The 21,062-nt window shown below is 43.7% G+C and overlaps 1 protein-coding gene across 1 annotated transcript in view; it reads right to left on the bottom strand.

Annotated features, from left to right (window-relative positions):
* Positions 1 to 21,062, bottom strand: part of CEP290 (centrosomal protein 290) — an 862,077-nt gene that overhangs the window by 676,542 nt on the left and 164,473 nt on the right.

Raw genomic sequence — 21,062 nt, 5'->3', positions numbered from 1 at the left:
TTTTAGCTTTAGTGTAGAGATTAGCCTTTCACCTGACACATCACACCCCCTGATCCCTCCCAAACATCTCCCTTCCCTCCCCCACCTCACCCCACAATTGTCACTGTCAGTACTAACATAAAAGGTATTTTTTTTTTGCATATTTACATATGCTGTTGTGAAGGATCCCACCTTAGCCCCCAAACACCCTGATCCCCCCCTAAAACAGCTCTCTAAACCTCCCCCTCTGCCTTATTGAGGGCCATCTTGAATACTGGCAGCTGTCTGCCAGTACCCAGTTTGCAAAAAACTATCACCTAGATTACGAGTTTTGCGTTAGAGGCTATGCGGTGCTAACAAGCAGTTTTCTCTCACCGCTCACTTACATGCAGCGCTGGTATTACGAGTTTTCAGAAACCCGTCGTTAACAGGCAAGAAGTGAGCGTTGAGCAAAATTTTGCTCATTACCGCACTCCAATACCAGCTCTGCTTAAGTCAGCGGTGAGCTGGTCGTACGTGCTCGTGCACGATTTCCCCATAGGAATCAAAGGGGAGAGCCGGCTGAAAAAAAGTCTAACACCTGCAAAAGAAGCAGAGTAAAACTCAGTAACGCAGCCCCATTGATTCCTATGGTGAAATAAAAGTTATGTCTACACCTAACACCCTAATCCCGGGTCTAAACACCCCTAATCTTACACTTATTAACCCCTAATCTGCCGTCCCCGACACCTACATTATATTATAAACCCCTAATCTGCCGCTCCGGACACCGCCGCCACCTACATTATAGTTATGAACTCCTAATCTGCTGTCCCCAACATCGCCGACACCTACATTATATTTATTAACCCCTAATCTGCCGCCCCAATGTCGCCGCAACCTACCTACACTATTTAACCCCTAATCTGCCGCCCCCAACGTCGCCGCCACTAAAATAAACATATTAACACCAAAACCGCCGCACTCCCGCCTCGCAAATATTAGTTAAATATTATTAACCCCTAATCTGCCGGCCCTAACATCCCCGCCACTATATAAAAGTTATTAACTCCTAAACCCAAGTCTAACCCTAAACCTAACACCCACTAACTTAAATATAATTTAAATAAATCTAAATAAATATTCCTATCATTAACTAAATGTTTCCTATTTAAAACTAAATACTTATCTATAAAATAAACCCTAAGCTAGTTACAATATAACTAATAGTTACATTGTAGCTAGCTTAGGGTTTATTTTTATTTTACAGGCAAGTTTGTATTTATTTTAACTAGGTACCATAGTTCATAATTATTTAATAACTACCTAGCTAAAATAAATATAAAAGTACCTGTAAAATAAAATCTAACCTAAGTTACAATGACACCTAAAACTGCACTATAATTAAATAAATTAACTAAATTAAATACTATAAATAAAATAAAATACTATCTAAAAAAACCTAAGCTCCCCATTGCCCTGAAAAGGGAATTTGGATGGGCATTGCCTTTAAAAGGGGAGTTAGATCTTTTGCCGCGCAAACCCTAACCTTAAAATAAAACCCACCCAATACACCCTTAAAAAAAGTAAATTTATGCTTACCTGATAAATTAATTTCTTCTATGGTACGGCGAGTTCACAAATTCATCCTTTACTTGTGGGATATTATCCTCCTGCTAACAGGAAGTGGCAAAGAGCACCACAGCAGAGCTGTCTATATAGCTCCTCCCTTAGCTCCACCCCCCAGTCATTCGACCGAAGGTACAGGAAGAAAAAGGAGAAACTACAAGGTGCAGAGGTGACTGAAGTTTAAAATAAAAAAATATAATCTGTCTTAAAATGACAGGGCGGGCCGTGGACTCGGATTCATCCTTTACTTGTGGGATACAATACCAAAGCTACAGGACACGGATGAACGGGAGGGACAAGACAGATGGTTAAACAGAAGGCACCACTGCTTGAAGAACTTTTCTCCCAAAAATAGCCTCCGAAGAAGCAAAAGTATCAAATTTGGAAAATTTGGAAAAGGTATGAAGCGAAGACCAAGTCACAGCCTTACAAATCTGTTCAACAGAAGCATCATTTTTAAAAGCCCATGTGGAAGCCACCGCTCTAGTAGAGTGAGCTGTAATCCTTTCAGGAGGCTGCTGTCCAGGAGTCTCGTATGCCAAACGGATGATGCTTTTCAGCCAAAAAGAAAGAGGTAGCCGTAGCTTTTTGACCTCTACGTTTTCCAGAATAGACAACAAACAAAGAAGATGCTTGACGGAAATCTTGACGTCCAAGTTGTGCAACAGACGCTCCTTCTTAGAGGAAGGTTTAGGACACAGAGAAGGAACAACAATTTTCTGATTGATATTCCTATTAGTAACAACCTTAGGAAGGAATCCAGGTTTGGTACGCAAAACCACCTTATCAGCATGGAAAACAAGATAAGACGAGTCGCATTGCAATGCAGATAATTCAGAAACTCTTCGAGCTGAAGAGATAGCAACTAAAAACATAACTTTCCAAGATAGAAGCTTAATATCTATGGAATGCATAGGTTCAAACGGAACCCCTGGAAGAATTTTAAGAACTAAATTCAAACTCCATGGCGGAGCAACAGGTTTAAACAAAGGCTTGATTCTAACTAAAGCCTGACAGAACGACTGAACATCTGGAACATCTGCCAGACGATTGTGCAGTAGAACTGATAAGGCAGATATCTGTCCCTTTAAGGAACTAGCCGATAGCCCCTTCTCCAATCCTTCTTGGAGAAAGGACAAAATCCTAGGAATCCTGATCTTACTCCATGAGTAGCCTTTGGATTTGCACCAATAAAAATATTTACGCCATATCTTATGATAAATTTTCCTAGTGACAGGCTTTCGAGCCTGAATCAAGGTATCTATGACCGACTCAGAGAAACCCCGCTTGGATAAAATCAAGCGTTCAATCTCCAAGCAGTCAGCCGCAGAGAAACTAGATTTGGATGATGGAACGGACCCTGAATCAGAAAGGTCCTGTCTCAGTGGCAGAGTCCATGGTGGAAGAGATGACATGTCCACCAGGTCTGCATACCAAGTCCTGCGTGGCCACGCAGGTGCTATCAAAATCACTGAAGCTCTCCCCTGTTTGATTCTGGCAATCAAACGAGGAAGGAGAGGAAATGGTGGAAACACATAAGCCAGGTTGAACGACCAGGGTACTGCTAGAGCATCTATCAGTACTGCCTGAGGATCCCTTGACCTGGACCCGTAACAAGAAAGTTTGGCGTTCTGACGAGACGCCATCAGATCCAATTCTGGCGTGCCCCATTGCTGAATCAATTGTGCAAACACCTCCGGATGGAGTTCCAACTCCCCCGGATGAAAAGTCTGACGACTTAGAAAATCCGCTTCCCAGTTCTCCACTCCTGGGATATAGATTGCTGATAGATGGCAAGAGTGAGTCTCTGCCCATCGAAATATTTTGGTAACCTCTATCATCGGTAGAGAACTCTTTGTTCCCCCCTGATGATTGATATATGCTACAGTCATGATATTGTCCGACTGGAATCTTATGAATCTGTCCGAAGCCAGCTGAGGCCACGCCAGAAGCGCGTTGAATATCGCCCTCAGTTCTAGAATATTTATCGGGAGGAGAGCCTCCTCCTGAGTCCACAAACCCTGTGCTTTCAGGGAATTCCAGACTGTACCCCAGCCCAATAGGCTGGTGTCCGTCGTCACTATGACCCATGCTGGCCTGTGGAAACACATTCCCTGGGACAGATGATCCTGTGACAACCACCAAAGAAAAGAGTCTCTGGTCTCTTGATCCAGATTCATCTGAGGAGATAAATCTGCATAATCCCCATTCCAATGTTTGAGCATGCATAGTTGCAGTGGTCTGAGATGCAAGCGAGCAAACGGAACTATGTCCATTGCCGCTACCATTAGTCCGATTACCTCCATACACTGAGCCACTGATGGCCGAGGAATGGAATGAAGAGCTCGGCAGATGGTTAAAATCTTTGATTTCCTGACGTCCGTCAGAAAAATTTTCATGTCCACCGAATCTATCAGAAATCACAGGAATGGAACTCTTGTGAAAATTCTGGGAGCTGTGGCCAACCCGAAGGGAAGAGCCACAAACTGGTAATGCTTGTCCAGAAAGGGGAACCTGAGGAACTGGTGATGATCTTTGTGGATAGGGATGTGTAGACACGCATCCTGTAAGTCCACGGTGGTCATATATTGACCCTCCTGGATCATTGGTAAAATAGTCTGAATGGTCTCTATCTTGAAAGATGGGACTCTGAGGAATTTGTTTAGGATCTTGAGATCCAAAATTGGTCTGAAGGTTCCCTCTTTTTTGGGAACCACAAACAGATTGGAGTAGAACCCCTGCCCCTGTTCTGTTTTGGGAACTGGGCAGATCACTCCCATGGTATATAGGTCTTCTACACAGCGTAAGAACGCCTCTCGTTTTGTCTGGTTTACAGACAATTGAGAAAGATGGAATCTCCCCCTTGGAGGAGAATCTTTGAAATCTAGAAGATACCCCTGGGATACGATTTCTAAAGCCCAGGAGTCCTGAACGTCTCTTGTCCAAGCCTGAGCAAAGAGAGAAAGTCTGCCCCCTACTAGATCCGGTCCTGGATCGGGGGCTACCCCTTCATGCTGTCTTGGTGGCAGCAGCGGGCTTCTTGGCCTGTTTACCCTTGTTCAAAGTCTGGTTAGGTCTCCAGACTGACGTGGATTGAGCAAAATTCCCCTCTTGCTTTGCAGCAGGGGAAGAGGTAGAGGGACCATCTTTGAAGTTTCGAAAGGAACGAAAATCATTTTGTTTGGTCCTCATCTTATTTGTCTTATCCTGAGGAAGGGCATGGCCTTTCCCTCCAGTGATGTCTGAAATTATTTCTTTCAGTTCAGGCCCGAATAGGGTCTTACCCTTGAAAGGGATGGCTAAAAGCTTAGATTTTGATGACACATCAGCAGACCAGGACTTAAGCCATAACGCTCTACGCGCTAAAATGGCAAAACCTGAATTCTTTGCCGCTAATTTAGCCAGTTGAAAATCAGTATCTGTAATGAAAGAATTAGCTAGCTTGAGAGCCCTAATTCTATCCAGAATATCATCTAATGGGGTCTCAACCTGAAGAGCCTCCTCCAGAGCCTCGAACCAAAAACCAGCTGCAGTAGTTACAGGAACAATGCACGCTATAGGTTGGAGAAGAAAACCCTGATGAACAAATATTTTCTTTAGGAGACCCTCTAATTTTGTATCCATAGGATCTTTGAAAGCACAACTGTCCTCAATAGGTATAGTTGTACGCTTAGCCATGGTAGAAATAGCTCCCTCCACCATAGGAACCATCTGCCACGAGTCCCGCATGGTGTCTGAAATGGGAAAAAATTTCTTAAAAGTAGGAGGGGGAGCGAACGGAATACCTGGTCTATCCCACTCCTTAGTAACAATGTCCGAAATCTTCTTAGGGACCGGAAAAACATCAGTGTAGGCAGGAACCTCTAGAAATCTGTCCATTTTACACAATTTCTCTGGAACTACAATAGGGTCACAATCATCCAGAGTCGCTAAAACCTCCCTGTGCAATAAGCGGAGGTGTTCTAGTTTAAATTTATTAGCCGTCATATCTGAGTCTGTCTGAGGGAACATCTTTCCTGAATCAGAAATCTCTCCCTCAGACAGCAAATCCCTCACCCCCAACTCAGAACATTGTGAGGGTACATCGGATATGGCTAATAAAGCGCCAGAGGGCTCAGCATTTGTTCTCACACCAGACCTACTGTGCTTCCCCTGCAACCCAGGCAGCTTAGATTAAAACCTCTGTGAGGGTAGTATTCATAACTGCGGCCATATCTTGCAGGGTGAAAAAATTAGACGCACTAGAAGTACTTGGCGTCGCTTGTGCGGACGTTAATGGTTGTGACACTTGGGGAGAATTAGATGGCATAACCTGATTACCTTCTGACTGAGAATCATCCTGCAACATAGTTTTAGTAGCTAAAATATGTTCTTAGCAATTTATTGACCTTTCAGTGCATGAGGGACACATTCTAAGTGGGGGTTCCACAATGGCTTCTAAAAATATTGAACAATGACTTTCCTCAATATCAGACATGTTGAACAGGCTAGTAATGACTACAAACAAGCATGAAAACACTTTATTTAGTGAAAAAAATAACAATCTTAAAAAACGGTACTGCACCTTTAAGAGAAAAAAAAGCATACACGTTCTGCAAAACTGCTTTAAAATGCACCAAATTTTTCAAATTTTTGCAAGCAGATTTAATACGTGTAGTTAAGTTTGCCCCACAAGGAAATTTAACATTTAACCCCTTAATGTGGAAACCGGATTGAAATTAGGCCTAAATCCAGAAAAAAACACCCCCAGCACCTTGCCACAGCCCTGCTGTGGCGCCTACCTGCCCTTACGGATAGTAAATATGGGGTTAAAGCTTCAATTTGGCCCTAACCATCCACAAGGGCCCTCAGGAGTTGGAGCTTGCTGCTTGCTGAGTGAAAACAACTGTGCATCTGAGGCGCGAAAATAGGCCCCGCCCATCTCACTCAATGTCTTTACAGCCTCAAAGAACCGCACCAGAACGGTTTTAAACTAGCCATGTGGGTTCTGAGACCCAAAAAATAAGCCAAGTGTACCCTCAATAAAGTTGCCCAAAAAACTTTATTGCCCACAAAACGTTAACAGCACTCCCAGTTCATAAAACGTTTGCCCACAAACATTCAAAACTCAGTGTCAACCATTTTTGTAATTAGCCCCTTATGCATGCTTACTAATGCCTTTCTATAGCTCTTAGGATTACTGCTTACCTTTACCCTCATGGGGATACTGTCAGCCTTTCTGAAATACACAGTCTCTCCAGAAAAAATGACTGAACATACCTCACTGCTATATAGCATGAAAACGTTCCTCACACTGAAATTTCTTGTACCCCTCAGCCTCTGTGGGAACAGCACTGGATCTTAGTTACAAATGCTAAGATCATCATCCTCCAGGCAGAAGTCTTCATCCATCTGCTGCCTGAGAGTAAATAGTACACACCAGTACCATTTAAAACAAAAAACTCTTGCTTGAAGAAATTAAAAACTAATATTTTATCACCTCTTTCATTTTACCCTTCCTAGTACTTAGAGTAGGCAAAGAGAATGACTGGGGGGTGGAGCTAAGGGAGGAGCTATATAGACAGCTCTGCTGTGGTGCTCTTTGACACTTCCTGTTAGTAGGAGGATAATATCCCACAAGTAAAGGATGAATCCGTGGACTCGTCATACCTTATAGAAGAAAACCTAACACTAACCCCCCTGAAGATCGACATACCGGGAGACGTCTTCATCCAAGCTGGACTGAAGTCCTCAACGAAGCCGGGAGAAGTCTTCATCCAAGCCGGGCGAAGTGGTCCTCCAGACGGGCATAAGTCTTCATCCAGACGGCATCTTCTATTTTCATCCATCCGGTGCGGAGCGGGTCCATCTTCAAGACATCCGATGCGGAGCATCCTCTTCATCCCGAGTCTTCTTACTGAATGAAGGTACCTTTAAGTGACGTCATCCAAGATGGCGTCCCTTAGATTCCGATTGGCTGATAGGATTGAGCTTGCATTCTATTGGCTGTTCCAATCAGCCAATAGAATGTGAGCTCAATCCTATTGGCTGATTGGATCAGCCAATAGGATTTAACTTCAATCCTATTGGCTGATTGTATCAGCCAATAGGATTTTTTCTACCTTAATTCTGATTGGCTGATAGAATTCTATCAGCCAATCGGAATCTAAGGGACCCCATCTTGGATGACGTCACTTAAAGGTACCTTCATTCAGTAAGAAGACTTCGGATGAAGAGGATGCACCACATCGGATGTCTTGAAGATGGACCCGCTCCACGTCGGATGGATGAAGATAAAAGATGCCAACTGGATGAAGACTTCTGCCCGTCTGGAGGACCACTTCTCCCGGCTTGGATGAAGACTTCTCCCGGCTTCGTTGAGGACTTCTGCCCAGCTTGGATGAAGACGTCTCCCAGTAAGTCGATCTTCAGGGGGTTAGTGTTAGGTTTTTTTAAGGGTGTATTGGGTGGGTTTCATTTTTAGGTTAGGGTTTGGGCGGCAAACAAGCTAACTGCCCTTTTAAGGGCAATGTCCATCCAAATGCCCTTTGCAGGGCAATGGGGAGCTTAGTTTTTTTTAGATAGTATTTTATTTGGGGGATTGGTTGTGTGGGTGGTGGGTTTTACTGTTGGGGGGGTTGTTTGTATTTTTTTTACAGGTAAAAGAGCTGATTAATTTGGGGCAATGCCCCGCAAAAGACCCTTTCAAGGACTATTGGTAGTTTAGTTTAGGCTAGGGTTTTTTTATTTTTGGGGGGGCTTTTTTTATTTTAATATGGGTTATTAGATTAGGTATAATTAGTTTAAATATCTGTAATTTGTTTATTATTTTCTGTAATTAAGTGTTTGTTTTTTTTTGTACTTTAGCTAATTTAATTTAGGTAATTGTATTTAATTTAGTTAATTTATTTAATTAATTATAGTGCAGTGTTAGGTGTTATTGTAACTTAGGTTAGGTTTTATTTTACAGGTACTTTTGTATTTATTTTATCTAGGTAGTTATTAAATAATTAATAACTATTTAATAACTATTGTACCTAGATAAAATAAATACAAACTTGCCTGTAAAATAAAAATAAACCCTAAGCTAGCTACAATGTAACTATTAGTTATATTGTAGCGACGTTGGGGGCGGCAGATTAGGGGTTAATAAATATAGGTAGGTTGCGGTGACATTGGGGGCGACAGATTAGGGGTTAATAAATATAATGTAGGTGTCGGCGATGTAGGAGGCAGCAGATTAGGGGTTCATAAATATAATGTAGGTGGCGGCGGAGTCCGGAGCGGCAGATTAGGGGTTAAAATTTTTATTATAGTGTTTGCGATGCGGGAGGGCCTCGGTTTAGGGGTTAATAGGTAGTTTATGGGTGTAATTGTACTTTTTAGCACTTTAGTTATGAGTTTTATGTTACGGCGTTGCACCATAAAACTCTTAACTACTGACTTTCAAATGCGTTAGGGATCTTGACAGGGTAGGGTGTACCGTTCACTTTTTGGCCTTCCAGGACAGACTCAAAATACTGGCGCTATGGAAGTCCCATAGAAAAAAGACTTTACGAAATTTATGTAAGTCGTTTTGCGGTAAGGCCAAAGAAGTGTGCGGTGCCCCTAAACCTGCAAGACTCGTAATACCAGTGGGTGTAAAAAAAAAGCAGCATTAGGACCTCTTAACGCTGCTTTTTTACCCTAATGCACAACTCGTAATCTAGCCTAATGTGTTTTATTTAGTTTTTTTGTTTTTTTTATGTAGTGTAGCTTCCCCCCCCCCCCCACAGACCAACCCCTGCCTGATCATTTTTTATAAGATCTATTCCTCCCCTTTTTCCCACTTTTAACCCAAGTTTTTCTGTAGTGTAGCTGTTCCCACCCGCTCCCTCCCCGTGCACATGCCCACCTCCCCATGTCCGTGCGCGCCCCCGGCTATCCCCGCCCATGATCCCGCTCCCCTCCACATCACAAGGCCCATCGATGGCCGCCACCCGCCTCCCACCCACCAACGATACCGGCCATTGATGTCCGGTGCAGAGAGGGCCACAGAGTAGCTCTCTCTGCATCGGATGGCTAAAAAACAGAATTTATGCTTACTTGATAAATTACTTTCTCTTGCGGTGTATCCAGTCCACGGATTCATCCTTTACTTGTGGGATATTCTCATTCCCTACAGGAAGTGGCAAAGAGAGCACACAGCAGAGCTGTCCATATAGCTCCTCCTCTAGCTCCACCCCCCAGTCATTCGACCAAAGGTTAGGAAGAAAAAGGAGAAACCATAGGGTGCAGTGGTGACTGTAGTTTAAACAAAAACATTTTTTACCTGACTTAAATGCCAGGGCGGGCCGTGAACTGGATACACCGCAAGAGAAAGTAATTTATCAGGTAAGCATAAATTCTGTTTTCTCTTGCAAGGTGTATCCAGTCCACGGATTCATCCTTTACTTGTGGGATACCAATACCAAAGCTTTAGGACACGGATGAAGGGAGGGAACAAGACAGGTACCTTAAACGGAAGGCACCACTGCTTGCAAAACCTTTCTCCCAAAAATAGCCTCCGAAGAAGCAAAAGTATCGAATTTGTAAAATTTGGCAAAAGTATGCAGTGAAGACCAAGTCGCTGCCTTACAAATCTGTTCAACAGAAGCCTCATTTTTGAAATCCCATGTGGAAGCCACTGCTCTGGTAGAATGAGCAGTAATTCTTTCAGGAGGCTGCTGGCCAGCAGTCTCATAGGCCAAACGGATGATGCTTTTCAGCCAAAAGGAAAGAGAGGTAGCAGTCGCTTTCTGACCTCTCCTCTTACCAGAATAGAGAACAAACAAGGAAGATGTTTGTCTGAAATCCTTAGTTGCTTGTAAATAGAACTTTAAAGCACGAACTACATCAAGATTGTGTAATAGACGTTCCTTCTTCGAAGATGGATTAAGACACAGAGAAGGAACAACCATTTCCTGGTTAATATTCTTGTTAGAAACAACTTTAGGAAGAAAACCAGGCTTGGTAAGCAAAACTTCCTTATCTGCGTGGAACACCAGGTAAGGTGAATCACACTGTAAGGCAGATAATTCTGAAACTCTTCGAGCAGAAGAGATAGCTATCAAAAACAAAACTTTGCAAGATAACAACTTAATGTCTATGGAATGTAAAGGTTCAAACCGAATCCCTTGAAGAACTGAAAGAACTAGGTTTATAGACAGGCTTGATTCTGACTAAAGCCTGATCAAACGCTTGAACGTCTGGTACCTCTGCCAGACACTTGTGTAACAGGATAGACAAAGCAGATATTTGTCCTTTAAGGAACTAGCTGATAATCCTTTCTCCAATCCTTCTTGGAGAAAAGACAATATCCTGGGAATCCTAACCTTACTCCATGAGTAACCCTTGGATTCACACCAACAAAGATATTTCCGCCATATCTTAAGGTAGATTTTCCTGGTGACAGGCTTCCTAGCCTGAATCAGAGTATCTATAACTGACTCAGAGAACCCACGCTTTGATAGAATTAAGCGTTCAATCTCCAAGCAGTCAGACGTAGAGAAACTAAATTTGGATGCTTGAACGGACCCTGTATCAGAAGATCCTGCCTCATTGGCAATGTCCATGGTGGGACAGATGAAATGTACACTAGGTTTGCATACCAAGTCCTGCATGGCCACGCAGGTGCTATCAGAATCACTGAAGCCTTCTCCTGCTTGATTCTGGCAACCAGACGCGGGAGGAGAGGAAACGGTGGAAAAACATAAGCCAGATTGAAGGACCAAGGCGCTGCTAGAGCATCTATCAATACCGCCTTGGGATCCCGGGACCTGGACCCGTAGAGAGGAAGTTTGGTGTTCTGACGGGACGCCATCAGATCCAACTCTGGGGTGCCCCATAGCTGAGTCAGCTGGGCAAATACCTCCGGGTGGAGTTCCCACTCCCCCGGGTGAAAAGTCTGACGACTTAGAAAATCCGCCTCCCAGTTGTCTATTCCTGGGATGTGAATTGCTGAGAGATGGCAGGAGTGATCCTCCGCCCACCTGATTATTTTGGTTACTTCCGTCATCGTTAGGGAACTCTTTGTTCCCCCCTGATGATTGACGTAAGCTACAGTTGTGATGTTGTCCGACTGAAATCTGATGAATTTGGCAGCAGCTAGTTGAGGCCATGCCTGAAGAGCGTTGAATATCGCCCTCAGTTCCAGAATGTTTATCGGGAGAAGAGTTTCTTCCCGAGACCATAAGCCCTGAGCTTTCAGGAAGTCCCAGACCGCACCCCAGCCTAACAGACTGGCGTCGGTCGTTACAATGATCCACTCTGGCCTGTGGAAACATATTCCCTGAGACAGGTGATCCTGAGACAACCACCAGAGAAGAGAATCTCTGGTCTCCTGGTCCAACTGAATTTGAGGAGACAAATCTGCATAATCCCCATTCCACTGTTTGAGCATGCATAGTTGCAGTGGTCTGAGGTGTATCCGAGCAAAAGGGACTATGTCCATTGCCGCTACCATTAGTCCGATTGTCTCCATGCAATGAGCTACAGATGGCCGAGGAATGGAATAAAGAGCTCGGCAAGTAGTTAAGAGCTTTAGCTTTCTGACCTCCGTCAGAAATATTTTCATTTCTACCGAGTCTATCAGGGTTCCTAGGAATGGAACTCTTGTGAGGGGGGAGAGAGAACTCTTTTTGATGTTCACCTTCCACCCGTGAGACCTCAGAAAGGCCAATACAATCTCCGTGTGAGACTTGGTTCTTTGGAAAGTCGACGCCTGAATTAAGATGTCGTCTAGGTAAGGCGCCCCTGATATGCCCCGCGGTCTTCAAACCGCCAGGAGGGACCCTAGCACCTTTGTGAAAATTCTGGGAGCAGTGGCCAACCCGAAAGGAAGAGCCACAAACTTAAAATGCTTGTTCAGAAAGGCGAACCTGAGAAACTGGTGATGATCTTTGTGGATAGGAATGTGCAGATATGCATCCTTTAGATCCACAGTAGTAATATATTGACCCTCCTGGATCATTGGTAAGATTGTCCGAATGGTCTCCATCTTGAATGATGGGACTCTGAGGAATTTGTTTAGCATTTTGAGATCCAGGATTGGTCTGAAAGTTCCTTCTTTTTTGGGAACCACAAACAGGTTTGAGTAAAACCCCAGACCTTGTTCTGCAATTGGAACTGGGTGGATTACTCCCATTGTATGTAGATCTTCTACACAGCGTAAAAACGCCTCTTTCTTTGTCTGATCTGTAGACAGACGAGAAAACATAATTTATGCTTACCTGATAAATTTATTTCTCTTGTAGTGTAGTCAGTCCACGGGTCATCCATTACTTATGGAATATATCTCTTCCTAACAGGAAGCTGCAAGAGGATCACCCAGCAGAGCTGCTACATAGCTCCTCCCCTCACATGTCATATTCAGTCATTCGACCAAAGCAGACGAGAAAGGAGAAACCATAGGGTGCAGTGGTGACTGGAGTTTAATTAAAATTTAGGTCTGCCTTAAAGACAGGGCGGGCCGTGGACTGACTACACTACAAGAGAAATAAATTTATCAGGTAAGCATAAATTATGTTTTCTCTTGTTAAGTGTAGTCAGTCCACGGGTCATCCATTACTTATGGAATACCAATACCAAAGCTAAAGTACACGGATGAAGGGAGGGACAAGGCAGGAACATTAAACAGAAGGAACCACTGCCTGAAGTACCTTTCTCCCAAAAATAGCCTCCGAAGAAGCAAAAGTGTCAAATTTGTAAAATTTTGAAAAGGTGTGAAGCGAAGACCAAGTCACAGCCTTGCAAATCTGTTCAACAGAGGCCTCATTTTTAAAGGCCCAGGTGGAAGCCACAGCTCTAGTAGAATGAGCTGTAATCCTTTCAGGAGGCTGCTGTCCAGCAGTCTCATAGGCTAAACGTATTATGCTACGAAGCCAAAAAGAGAGAGAGGTAGCCGAAGCCTTTTGACCTCTTCTCTGTCCAGAGTAAACGACAAACAGGGAAGAAGTTTGACGAAAATCTTTAGTTGCCTGCAAATAGAACTTCAGGGCACGGACTACGTCCAAATTATGCAAAAGTCGTTCCTTCTTTGAAGAAGGGTTAGGACACAGTGATGGAACAACAATCTCTTGATTGATATTCCTGTTAGTAACTACCTTAGGTAAGAACCCAGGTTTAGTACGCAGAACTACCTTGTCTGAATGAAAAATCAGATAAGGAGAATCACAATGTAAGGCAGATAACTCAGAGACTCTTCGAGCCGAGGAAATAGCCATCAAAAACAAAACCTTCCAGGATAACAGCTTGATATCAATGGAATGAAGGGGTTCAAATGGAACGCCTTGAAGAACATTAAGAACTAAGTTTAAGCTCCACGGCGGAGCAACAGTCTTAAACACAGGCTTAATCCTAGTTAAAGCCTGACAAAAAGCCTGAACGTCTGGAACTTCAGCCAGACGTTTGTGTAGAAGAATAGACAGAGCAGAAATCTGTCCCTTTAACGAACTAGCAGATAAGCCCTTTTCTAAACCCTCATGTAGAAAGGACAATATCCTAGGAATCCTAACCTTACTCCATGAGTAACTCTTGGATTCGCACCAATATAAATATTTACGCCATATCTTATGGTAAATTTTTCTGGTAACAGGCTTCCTAGCCTGTATTAAGGTATCAATAACCGACTCCGAGAAGCCACGCTTTGATAGAATCAAGCGTTCAATCTCCATGCAGTCAGCCTCAGAGAAATTAGATTTGGATGTTTGAAAGGACCCTGAATTAGAAGGTCCTGTCTCAGAGGTAGAGACCACGGTGGACAGGACGACATGTCCACTAGGTCTGCATACCAGGTCCTGCGTGGCCACGCAGGCGCTATCAGAATCACCGAAGCTCTCTCCTGTTTGATCTTGGCAATCAAACGAGGAAGCATAGGGAATGGTGGAAACACATAAGCCATGTTGAAGACCCAAGGGGCTGTCAGAGCATCTATCAGCACCACTCCCGGGTCCCTGGACCTGGATCCGTAACAAGGAAGCTTGGCGTTCTGGCGAGACGCCATGAGATCCAGATCTGGTTTGCCCCAACGAAGAATCAGTTGAGCAAAGACCTCCGGATGAAGTTCCCACTCCCCCGGATGAAAAGTCTGGCGACTTAGAAAATCCGCCTCCCAGTTCTCTACGCCTGGGATGTAAATCGCTGACAGGTGGCAAGAGTGAGACTCTGCCCAGCGAATTATCTTTGAGACTTCCAACATCGCTAGGGAACTTCTGGTTCCCCCTTGATGGTTGATGTAAGCCACAGTCGTAATATTGTCCGACTGAAATCTGATGAACCTCAGAGTTGCTAACTGAGGCCAAGCTAGGAGAGCATTGAATATTGCTCTTAATTCCAGAATATTTATTGGGAGGAGTTTCTCCTCCTGAGTCCATAATCCCTGAGCTTTCAGGGAGTTCCAGACTGCGCCCCAGCCTAGAAGGCTGGCGTCTGTTGTTACAATCGTCAAATCTGGCCTCCGAAAGGTCATCCCCTTGGACAGATGTGGCCGAGAGAGCCACCATAGAAGAGAATCTCTGGTCTCTTGATCCAGACTTAGTAGGGGGGACAAATCTGAGTAATCCCCGTTCCACTGACTTAGCATGCACAATTGCAGCGGTCTGAGATGCATGCGCGCAAATGGTACTATGTCCATTGCCGCTACCATTAAGCCGATTAATTCCATGCACTGAGCTACTGACGGGTGTGGAATGGAATGAAGGACACGGCAAGCATTTAGAAGTTTTGATAACCTGGCCTCTGTCAGGTAAATTTTCATCTCTACAGAATCTATAAGAGTCCCTAGAAAGGGAACTCTTGTAAGTGGTAATAGAGAACTCTTTTCCACGTTCACCTTCCACCCATGCGACCTCAGAAATGCCAGAACTATCTCTGTATGAGACTTGGCAGTTTGAAAACTTGACGCTTGTATCAGAATGTCGTCTAGGTACGGAGTCACCGCTATGCCTCGCGGTCTTAGTACCGCCAGAAGTGAGCCCAGAACTTTTGTAAAGATTCTTGGAGCCGTAGCTAATCCGAAGGGAAGAGCTACAAACTGGTAATGCCTGTCTAGGAAAGCAAATCTTAGGTACCGATAATGATCCTTGTGAATCGGTATGTGAAGGTAGGCATCCTTTAAATCCACTGTGGTCATGTACTGACCCTCCTGGATCATGGGAAGGATGGTTCGAATAGTTTCCATTTTGAATGATGGAACTCTTAGAAATTTGTTTAGGATTTTTAAGTCCAAGATTGGTCTGAAGGTTCCCTCTTTCTTGGGAACCACAAATAGATTTGAATAGAATCCCTGCCCGTGTTCCGTCCGCGGAACTGGGTGGATCACCCCCATTAGTAAAAGGTCTTGTACACGACTGTTTGGCCTTTGATTTGGCCCTGTCCTGAGGTAGAGCATGGCCCTTACCTCCCGTAATGTCAGCTATAATTTCTTTCAAGCCGGGCCCGAATAAGGTCTGCCCTTTGAAAGGAATATTAAGCAATTTAGATTTAGAAGTCACGTCAGCTGACCAGGATTTAAGCCATAGCGCTCTGCGCGCTTGGATGGCGAATCCGGAGTTCTTAGCCGTAAGTTTGGTTAAATGTACGACGGCATCAGAAACAAATGCGTTAGCTAGCTTAAGTGCTTTAAGCTTGTTCATAATTTCATCCAATGGAGCTGTGCGAATGGCCTCTTCCAGAGACTCAAACCAGAATGCCGCCGCAGCAGTGACAGGCGCAATGCATGCAAGGGGCTGTAAGATAAAACCTTGTTGAACAAACATTTTCTTAAGGTAACCCTCTAATTTCGTATCCATTGGATCTGAAAAGGCACAACTATCCTCCACCGGGATAGTGGTACGCTTAGCTAAAGTAGAAACTGCTCCCTCCACCTTAGGGACCGTCTGCCATAAGTCTCGTGTGGTGGCGTCTATAGGAAACATTTTCCTAAATTTCTATTGGGCTCCACATTGGCCTTTAAACATAGTGAACAAAGAGATTCATCTGTGTCAGACATGTTTAAACAGACTAGCAATGAGACTAGCAAGCTTGGAAATACTTTTCTAAATAAATTTACAAGCAATATAAAAAACGCTACTGTGCCTTTAAGAAGCACAAAAAGCTGTCACAGTTGAAATAACAATGAACCAAAATAGTTATAGCAACCAATTTTTCACAGTAAATGTATTAAGTTAGCAAAGGATTGCACCCACCAGCAAATGGATGATTAACCCCTTAATACCCAAAAACAGATTAACAATTTAATAATTAACGTTTTTCTCACAGTCAAAACACACTGTCACAGGTCTGCTGTGACTGATTACCTCCCTCAAAATGAATTTTGAAGACCCCTGAGCTCTCTAGAGACGATCTGGATCATGGAGGATGAAGTAGACAGATTGTGACTGAATTTTTACTGCGCAAAAAAGCGCTAAAATAGGCCCCTCCCACTCATATTACAACAGTGGGGAAGCTCAGAAAACTGTTTCTATGCAGAAAACAAAGATGGCCATGTGGTAAAAATCATGCCCCAATAAATGTTATCACCAAGTACCTCACAAAAAACGATTAACATGCCAGTAAACGTTTTAAACATACATTTGAAAAGTTATGAATTGTTATTAATAAGCCTGCTACCAGTCGCTTTTACTGCAGTTAAGGCTCATACATTATTTCAGTATTAACAGTATTTTCAGAGTCAATTCCATTCCTTAGAAAAATACATTCAGTGTACACACACTCATCAGCCTAATACCAGTCGCTATCACTGCATTTAAGGCTGAACTTACTTTACATTGGTATCAGCAGTATTTTCTCAGTCAATTCCATTCCTCAGAAAAATAATTACTGCACATACCTCATTTGCAGGGGGGCCCTGCATGCTATTCCCCTTCTCTGAAGTTACCTCACTCCTCAGATGAGAACAGCCAGTGGATCTTAGTTACGTCTGCTAAGATCATAGAAAATGCAGGCAGATTCTTCTTCTAATGCTGCCTGAGAATAAACAGCACACTCCGGTGCCATTTAAAATAACAAACTTTTGATTGTAGAAATAAACTAAGTTAAAAAACACCACAGACCTCTCACAGCGACCTATCTAGTTAGGCTGCAAGAGAATGACTGAATATGACATGTGAGGGGAGGAGCTATGTAGCAGCTCTGCTGGGTGATCCTCTTGCAGCTTCCTGTTAGGAAGAGATATATTCCATAAGTAATGGATGACCCGTGGACTGACTACACTTAACAAGAGAAATGTGGAACCTTCCCCTTGGAGGAGAGTCCTTAAATTCTAGAAGGTATCCCTGGGCTACAATCTCTAATGCCCAAGGATAGTGTACATCTCTTTCCCAGGCCTGAGCGAAGAGAGAGAGTCTGCCCCCTACTAGATCCGGTCCCGGATCGGGGGCTACCCGTTCATGCTGTCTTGGTGGCAAGCTGCAGGCTTTTTGGCTTGTTTACCCTTATTCCAGCCCTGGTAAGGTTTCCAGGTTGCCTTGGGCTGTGAAGCGTTACCCTCTTGCTTTGCAGCCGGAGAGGATGAAGCGGGGCCGTTCCTGAAATTGCGAAAGGAACAAAAATTAGCTTTGTTCTTTGTCTTAAAGGCTTTGTCCTGAGGGAGAGCATGGCCTTTTCCCCCGGTGATATCTGAAATAATCTCTTTTAATTCATGCCCGAAGAGGGTCTTCCCTTTGAAAGGAATGTTCAAAAGCTTGGATTTAGACGACACATCGGCCGACCAGGACTTTAGCCATAGCGCCCTGCGCGTCAAAATGGCGAAACCTGAATTTTTCGCTGCTAACTTAGCTATTTGGAAAGCGGCGTCAGTGATAAAAGAATTAGCTAGCTTTAGAGCCTTAATTCTATCCATAATTTGCTCATATGAAGTCTCCGTCTGGAGCGAGTCTTCCAGCGCCTCAAACCAGAAAGCAGCTGCAGTAGTTACAGGAATAATGCAGGCAATAGGTTGGAGAAGAAAACCTTGTTGAACAAAAATGTTCTTAAGTAAATCCTCTAATTTTTTATCCATAGGGTCTTTAAAAGCACAACTGTCTTCAATTGGTATGGTTGTGCATTTAGCTAGTGTAGAAACAGCCCCCTCCACCTTAGGGACAGTCTGCCACGAGTCCCGCATGGGGTCAGATATGGGGAACATTTTCTTTAAAACAGGAAGGGGGACAAAAGGGACACCTGGCCTATCCCACTCCCTAGTAACGATATCCGCAATCTTCTTAGGGACCGGAAACGCATCCGTGTAAACAGGGACCTCTAGGTACTTGTCCATTTTACACAATTTCTCTGGGATCACCAAAGGGTCGCAGTCATCCAGAGTAGCTAATACCTCCCTAAGCAAAACACGGAGGTGTTCTAGTTTAAATTTAAAAGCCAATGTATCTGAATCTGTCTGAGGAGGAACCCTTCCTGAATCAGAGACTTCTCCCTCAGACATCAAATCCCTCGCTCCCACTTCAGAGCGTTGTGAGGGTATATCGGATACGGCTACCAAAGCGTCAGAATGCTCATAATCTGTTCTTAAAACGGAGCTATCACGCTTTGCAGGTAACACAGGCAGTTTAGATAAGAAGGCTGTAAGAGAATTATCCATGACTGCCGCTAAGTCTTGTAATGTAAAAGGGTTAGACACACTAGAGGTACTAGGCGTCGCTTGCGCGGGCGTAACTGGTTGTGACACTTGGGGAGAGGCAGACGGGCTACCCTCGTTACCTTCAGTCTGAGAATCATCTGGGGCTACATTCTTAAGTGCAACAGTATGATCTTTAAAGTGTATAGACATATCAGTACAAGTGGGACACATTCTGAGAGGGGGTTCCACCATGGCTTCTAAACACATTGAACAAGGATTTTCCTTAGTGTCAGACATGTTTAACAGACTAGTAGAGTACACAAACAGGCTTGGAAATCACTTTAATCAAATAAAAAACACAATTTGAAAAAACGTTACTGTGCCTTTAAGAGATAAGAGCACACAATTTTACAAAACAGTGAAAAATGCATCAATCTTTCTGAAATTTTCACAGTATGTAGCTAAAGCCTTAATAAGATTCCACCACAACGATTTACCCCTTAATGCCCAAACCGGAGCAGCCTAAAGCCAACACCCAGTTAAATCACTACAGCACCTTGCCACAGCCTTGCAGTGGCCCTACCTGCCCTTAGGGATCAGATTTGGGGGAATATAGCTTCTTTTAGGCCCTCAAACATCAGCAGGCCCCTCCATGTGAAGCAGCATGAACTTCTCTGCAATTCTAAGTGCGCATCTGAGGCAATTAGGCCCCTCCCACTCTACTCCGGAGCTGTGAGGCCTAGTAAATCACTCCTAAGTGACTAAAAAACAGCCATGTGGGTAATAACCCCAGAAAGAACCCAAAAGGGCTTTCAAAATGTCTTGCAAAACGATTTTTCCTTAGCCAAACAATCGATTGCCCTGAATAAGTGTCAACCAGTATATTAGCCCTATTATGTAAGTATTCAATTCCTTACTAAGTCTGTGAACATAGCTTACCCTCCCCTCATGGGGATATTGTCAGTCTCTTCTAGCATTATCTCAGTCTTGTCTAGAAATAAATGACTGAACATACCTTATTGCAGACCACCCTGCAAACTGTTCCCCCCAACTGAAGTTTTCTGGTACTCCTCAGTCCTGTGTGGGAACAGCAGTGGATTTTAGTTACAACATGCTAAAATCATTTTCCTCTCAGCAGAAATCTTCATCACTTTTCTGCTAGAGAGTAAATAGTACAAACCGGTACCATTTAAAATAACAAACTTTTGATTGAAGATAATAAAACTACAATTCTAACACCACATTCACTTTACACTCCCGAGAGAGACCCTAGTGCTTAGAGCCGGCAAAGAGAATGACTGGGGGTGGAGCTAGAGGGGGAGCTATATGGACAGCTCTGCTGTGTGCTCTCTTTGCCACTTCCTGTAGGGAATGAGAATATCCCACAAGTAAAGGATGAATCCGTGGACTGGATACACTTTGCAAGAGAAAGGGTTATTGCAGGATGCCTCGATATCGAGGCATCACTGCAATAACCGGAAAGCAGCTGGAAGCGAGCAGGATCGCTTCCAGCTGTTTTCCAGACCGAGGACGTGCAGGGTACGTCCTCAGGCGTTAACTGTCTTTTTTTTTTATGGAGATCAAAATTACAGCAGTGTGCTGTAATTTTGATCCCATGTCTACTTAATAAAGGGATTTTAAACAAGCCATAAGGAACTTTTTTGTTGCTTTTTGATTGTTACTGTGAGCTGGGCAGTAGCTCATATTAGTTCCTTGCTATTGTTGGAGAGTGCTGGATTGACTTAGTTGATTTAGATATGTTATATCTAACCTGGTGAGGTAGGCATCTGTTTGTTTCCCAGCCGTAAAGCCTTGGAGGTGGTATACGCCATATCATATAGACATTTCCGTATCTGAAAAATTTCTCCTGCAGGAACTAAGAATCACCTGTTATCCAGTACATGCTACAATTAACCCTGTGAGT

This window comes from Bombina bombina, chromosome 6, assembly GCF_027579735.1.
Source record: "Bombina bombina isolate aBomBom1 chromosome 6, aBomBom1.pri, whole genome shotgun sequence".
NCBI lineage: Eukaryota > Metazoa > Chordata > Amphibia > Anura > Bombinatoridae > Bombina > Bombina bombina.
This window is presented reverse-complemented; position numbering and strand designations above follow the sequence as displayed.